The sequence below is a fragment of the Oncorhynchus tshawytscha genome, linkage group LG05, assembly GCF_018296145.1.
Source record: "Oncorhynchus tshawytscha isolate Ot180627B linkage group LG05, Otsh_v2.0, whole genome shotgun sequence".
NCBI lineage: Eukaryota > Metazoa > Chordata > Actinopteri > Salmoniformes > Salmonidae > Oncorhynchus > Oncorhynchus tshawytscha.
The window spans coordinates 31,719,023-31,725,716 of record NC_056433.1 but is presented as its reverse complement, the minus strand read 5'-3'; the positions used below and the strand labels follow the sequence as shown (position 1 = coordinate 31,725,716).

General features: G+C 42.6%; 1 long non-coding RNA gene across 3 annotated transcripts; it reads right to left on the bottom strand.

Moving 5' to 3' along the window:
* Positions 1 to 1,901: 1,901 nt before the first annotated feature.
* Positions 1,902 to 4,887, bottom strand: LOC121846512. Of its 3 annotated transcripts, none has more exons than XR_006083404.1 (2): positions 3,249 to 4,887; positions 1,902 to 3,131 (listed from the first exon to the last, which is right to left on the bottom strand). It is a non-coding gene; the product is annotated as an uncharacterized LOC121846512 (long non-coding RNA). The 3 variants fall into 3 exon arrangements; XR_006083405.1 differs by having other exon boundaries at positions 3,262 to 4,887; XR_006083403.1 differs by having other exon boundaries at positions 4,310 to 4,887.
* Positions 4,888 to 6,694: the final 1,807 nt, after the last annotated feature.

The window sequence follows — 6,694 nt, the reverse complement described above, 5'->3', positions numbered from 1 at the left end:
TGTGTAATTTGTTATGATGACCTCATCACTACTCGCCTCAGGTCGGGCAGAAAGTACAGGAAGTTTATTTTTATTTAACCAGGCAAGTCAGTTAAGAGCAAATTCTTATTTAGAATGACATCCTACTGGGTAACAGTGGGTTAATTGCCTTGTTCAGGGGCAGAATGGGGCAGAACCTTGTCAGCTCAGGGATTCGATCCAGCAACCTTTCAGTTACTGGCCCAACGTTCTAACCACTAGGCTGCGCCCCCAAGTTTAGATTGAGGTCATATGTGCTCTCAGTGAGGTGGGTTAACATCAACAAAACTGCACAATGACATGGAGTTGACACTTGACACAAGCGCTGCCCATTGCCTTTACGGCTTTGAACACTTAGGAGAGAACAATGAAATGGACACGGGAGAGGCAGGCTAAAGCTGACTTTACCATTCTGTCATCTTCGGTCAAGTGCTGAAGCACAGCAAAGCTATGATGGGCATGATTCATTATGGAGGGTTCACTTGAAAGCTGTAATTCAGATATGTCAGTTGACTGTGTGTTTATCAAGTTTTGAAGCAAAGGGTCAGATGCATTGTGAAATGTTGAGTGTTTGATTTGGCAGCCCAGCCGCAGTGCAAGGTCCACTGTATTACTTTGGGGTTTGAGGCTGCCAAGGAGAGAGAGAGAGAGAGAGAGAGAGCTCACCCTCCTCCGTCATTTCATTTTGAAAAATGAGTTTTACCATACCAATCAGAATCCTTCTCAGAGCAGGCACTGGAAACAATTTGGTGTAAAATAGTCTAATTTTCCTAGAAAAATAAAAATCGTTATTTTTTCAGCATGCTTCAATAGTATTCTTCAATCTCTGTGGCTATGAACCATGTCCTGACTCCTCAGCACAAAGGACCTTTATCTTCACGCGACGTGACAGACTATCTCTGACATGTTCATGGTCGACAATGAGGCGACCGTAACCCAGACCGTTACTGAACCGGCATCTCTAACCACACATGCTGGGTGAGACGGTCGAGTCAGCTTCCAGCCGTATGGTTTGATGTCACCTCCAGTTTCAAGCTCTAGACAGTGATGCAGGGGGGACAATAATGGTGACAGATAATATATCACTTCTCCTCAAGTCCCCAGAATGTCACATCTCTTCCTGTCCATCCTAAGGCTATGGGCCACTGACCTCAAAATACAAACCCTGGGGATGGACAGGTATCATATGGCAAGTAGAGGTGACTGTGGTGGTAATAGCAGACACCCAAGCTATTCTCTCAGGGAAGTGGAGGGCACTATGAAACTGCACCCTGTAGCCTGGACCCAGATCTGTTTGTGCTGCTGTATAGCCAACTTGTTTGGAATGACATTGACCTTAGGAGTTGACAAGACAACACAAACAGATCTGAGATCAGGCTACATATAGAGAGCTCAACAGGAGAATGTTATGACCATTCGCCAACAGTCTGGGTTGGAGGTTGAAAGCATATCCCTCTATCAGATGATGATAATCAGATAAACATTATGTCATTCACATCAGGTGACTAGCAGGGCTCTGAGCCAAGTATGACATCTTCACCACAGACCACAGAGCTCAAAACATAGCTTGCCGTACTTCCTCACAAATCCTAAAAGCAATGTTAGCTCACTTCAAGATGCCCTAGGAGGCCCCACCAAGGGTTTAGTTTCATAGCTAACTCGAACTCGTGTGTGTGTGTGTGTGTGTGTGTGTGTGTGTGTGTGTGTGTGTGTGTGTGTGTGTGTGTGTGTGTGTGTGTGTGTGTGTGTGTGTGTGTGCGTGTGTGTGTGTGTACAAGCATGTTCCTCATAAATATCTGTCCCTTCTCACTTCGCTATGTGAGACAACGGTTGGGGAATGTGAACCAGGGTTTCTGGTTATTGGATATTCACCCTTCACTATGAACAGATAAATATTTATTAGACTACGCCAATACAAATGAGCCCAGACATGGGCTGCGTCATTATATCACTGCTGAAGACACTTTCATAAAGGTGATTTTAAAGAGTTATTTCAATGTATGATTTGAATGAGCTTTTTCTTCTCCTTCCTCTAGTTTTTGTTTCTTTGTTAGTACTGTGAAGCGCTTTGCAACTTGTGTTGAAAACCGCTTTACAAAGCAAATGATTATTGTGTCCCAAATGGCACCCTATACAGCATAGTGTGCTACTTATGACCAGAGCCCTATGGAGCCCTATGGGGCCTGGTCAAATTTAGCGCACTAAATATGGAATAGGGTGCAATTTGAGACAAAGATGGAAAGAGAGGGCCATTATTGTTTTTCAACTCTACATATTCTTCACATCAGTTGGATGTTGTGCTGTTTGCTAGCCAGCAAGCCAAGGGTTATGACAGAAATGTACACAGTAATGATGCCTAGTTAGATCACATGCAGTATTCTAGATAGTACTGTGTTTTCATATAGATAACAGGTACAGTATATATTGTCATCGAAGCATGAAAGATCAAAGTGAACTGAAACTGAATGATTACATAAATTAGATATGCTATGGCATAATTATATACTCATACGAGTCATTCTAATATTATTCACTAACATTTTTTATCAAAACTGTCTTATATAATATAGGATTGTATAGTATACATTTCATTACATAATTGTACACATATCATCACTCTTTCTCTTTATCATGTATCCCTGAGTTAATAGCCTGATTATTATCTTGTCATTTCGACAGTGTTCTGGTTCAGTTTGAAACCTAATGGCGATGTTCCTTCCCAGATATAATTCTAGATGATGAGACCCATGAGTCCAACGCTCTTGGCTTCGCCAGAGGAACAATGTGGCTTATGTAATATCGCTGACACTTATCCAACCATCTGCTCGCGGATTCGAGGTGATCAGTCAAACCAATGACAGTCACAAGTGTGCAGGTGGGAGGGGGGCTAACTACCCCCCTCCCCCAGAGAGGCCTTCCTTCATTCGGTGGTCAGATAAATATGTTACAGAAAAACGAGGAGGGGTGAGACCAGAGTAGACAGGGGAGAGAGAGAGAGGTCCACCTCAGGCCCAGTGTTGATTCTTCCAGAATACATTGCTCAGAGGAATGCAGGGGTCAACACTCTATTTCAGCAGGCCTGTAAATCCTCAGAGCTTGTTTACAACTCCTTTCTGAATCGGAGAGACAGAGGGAGAGGGAGAGAGAGAGAGAGAGAATTTAAAACTGGGTCTACATGTGACTCCTCTCCCCCCCCTTTCCTATCCTCCGCTATCTCCCTCCATCCCTACCTCCTCCTCTCACCTCCCAGGCTCAACCATGCAGCCCACGCTGCCAACACACGGACGGCTTCCTCAGATTACTGCTGTGAAAAATGGTTTAGTCACACCGGCAAGCGCACCCACAACATTCCTGAGGCATGACTGAGCATTTTCTCCCCACACACTCTCTCCATACAACTCTTTTTCTTCGACTCATTGCACTCAAGACCTTCTCTTTCACTTTCTCCTTTTTTCTTTTTGCATCGCTGGTCTTCTTCTCTTTTTGTCGTCCTCAGAATTGATCATGCCTCTCTGGTATCTCCAAATCAATTTCCTCCTTTTTTTCAAGCACACCATGAAATAGCATTAATCTTACACACAGCTGTTCTGTTCTGTTCTGTGTGTGTGTGTGTGTGTGTGTGGAGGAGGAGCCATCTAAACACGAGTGGTCAGAGGCATGTTAGCCCTGTTTACGTGCCCACAAATTGACTTCGCTAGTGGAAAAATGCCTCCGTGGAGAACTGCCCGCCTTCTGTGATTGTTGTTTATTATTTCAAGCTTTCAAATTGTTGCATGTGTCGTCTTCCTCAGGGGGTGGAAAGCTCTGTTTTTGTTTGAGTGGTCTGAGCGTAAGCAAACAGAACCAACAGTGACATAGACCACACAACTCCAGATGTGTCCGTTCGTCTGAGGCTCTGAGCCCCTTGTCAGGCCTTCTTTCCAGCTGTGATTGAGGCCTCTCCCTACGCAAACATGGCTTTTGTACGGCATTCAATGTCAGTCAACCCGACAATAAGAAATCTCACCCTTTTATTATTAGGCTAAGACTTGACACCAAGAAAAAACATCCTTCCATAATAATTTAACGGGCTCTATCCTGCCTTTCGATCATCTCTCCTTCATTTGGCGGGACAAATGAGAGAGTCAAAAAAAGAGAAGAAATCTCTCCGCACACAAGGAAGGGTTGTCTCAAAGGCTAAGCGAAAGCTTTGCATTTAATCCAGTAAACATGACGGTGGAGAGACTTGATCAAACCTGGATTTGAATGGGGAGCTCTTATCTTACCACGAGCCTCTTGTGAAATAACATACCATGTATGAACTCAAAGAAATCACAGACGTGTTCTTCAAACAGATTCCCCACCGCTTTCCTCTCCTCCCTGCTCTCCTTCACTGGCTTTCTCTCCCTCTCCCCCGATCAACAGCGCATAGACGTTAATCCACCACTAGCAATAACAAATAATGAAATTGGGAAAATAAGTTGCAACATGGTAGAAAGAAAATATTGTTTTCCCGAAAATAAACCACAGTCCGCTTTGTATTGCAAAACAGCACCGTGTCAACAGTGTCAGGCGTCCAACACTCCGCGCCAAGGTCTCTGGGCTCTGGTGGAGAAAAACATGCTGGTCGGAAGATTGCCACGGGAGATTGGAACAGAGACTGTAAGGAGAAATGGAGAGAAGTAGGAAGAGGAGAGAGAGAGGAGGAGAGAGAAAGGTGGTTTACAATTGGATTGCTGCTTCCAAATCTGCACATTGAAAGCTTTGTGGAACAACGTTCAGATACTGTGGTACACTGTAGCTGAAGCTGTTCCCATATATTCCTCAGCTACCAGAACAGCAATATTAACTGTATTGTTTATGCTTTCTACCCTCCTTTGTCCTCCCTAACTCCCTCTCTTTGTATAATCTGTTCATCCTGTTTTGGGGGCTCTTTGTTACTTTTATCTTGTGCAGTAAGTCTTTTGGTATGTTTTTAAACTCTCATCCCCATGGAGGAGAAAGTGTCGGTCCTACATTCATTTCTCTGAAAGTAATTGCATAACCTGTGTAATTAATCATCCGAATTGACATAATGTATTTTTCCTGATGCCTGTTTTTTTTGTGACTTGATGAGGACCAGTTAATAACTCTGGCCCAAGTTCACCACCACAACTAGCCAAGTCCATTGGGGTCGTCCGACTAAAGAGCATACAGTGATCCATTTGACTTGGCCGTCACGTTCCATCTCCACATCAGATCTTCTTTGCCTTCCTATGTTCTGGACAGTGTTTTATTTTTTACAAAACGGAATCTAAATAGTTGAAGGAGTCAGTCGCCCACATTGCTTGAGAATGACTCCTTCCCTCTGAGCGTACACTCCACCCAGCACCAGTGTGAGTGTGTGTTTGTGTGCGGGCTTGTGTGTGAAATTAGTGCCTTTGATATTTTAAGAAGAAATAAAAGCATGTTATGTTAGAGGAAGTGCCATTTAATATATACAACATGGAGAATTCAATCAATCCGATTTTTAATATGAATAAAGACTTGCTGAAGTGGCAAGATTCAGCATTTTGACATGTCCATCCGTGCCCCATCTGTGACATCTAGGAAGATTTTAACCCACTGAACCCCAACATTTCTCCAGGTTTTCAATATAAAGCCCTAGTTATTTTGTTGCTTTGACAGTTATTACAGAAGATGATGATTTATTTCATGTGATTAGTGATTCACGTACGTCTGTCCCTCATTTTTAATTTCTTTTTTTTTTCAAATATTGTTTTCTGAAGAAACATTGAGCGTCTAATAGTCAATTCCTGGAGTAAATGCAGGTGAGCTGGTTCTACTCTTTTTGGCCATTTTCTGGTGTTTAGTGGTGGAAATGTTTTAACAATTTAAATGTTTTTGTGAAGTTTGCGTTCAATTGCCACACCCTGTTGCACACAACAAGCTTCCATTCCCCCTGTCACAAGGGGATTTATGGCTGATTTAAGATGAAAAGTTGTTTTTTTATGGAGTTAAATATGTGTACTTTATAACAGAATGTTGAAATAAGTGAAATCAAACATTGCATTTTTTTTTTGCTTCTCAAAAGGCACCGAATTGGTGAAACCACCCATGAATTGGTCTCCAGTCTCACCCGGAGAGAGACAATGAAATGGTAGTGGGAAAAGGAAGTAACACATTACATGACATATTTCCTTAGGGCCCCGAGCAAACCAACAAGCTAGCTTCCTCCATCATGACCTGATGGTCATCTCTGTGTTTTGTCATAGCTAGTTTTTTTACTATTCTTTCTAACGAATCACTTTGAATGTCAGTTCAAATTTTATTTGGATGGAAACTTAGTTTGTATAATCACTTGATTACTTTTCTTATCTCATACTACTTTGGAGGTTAGGAAACATTTTGAACAGGCTTTCCCACTGGGCACAGGTGTCAATACAGCGTCTCTTCCATGTTGGTTCAAGGTCATTTTATTGAAATGACGTGGAAACAACGTTGATTCAACCAGTGCGTGTTGAACGGATTATAATGTACAAGGCCTTAAAGGGGCATTTCACCCTGGCTCTGCCACGACGTGTAGTCATTACTATATTAATAATATACGTTTTTATCATAAACATCACAATTATCTAAACCACTAGCTAGAACTTGCACATTTTCATTTTACTGGTAGAATCCGGAAGTTTCGACTCCCTGATGAACCACAAAGTCC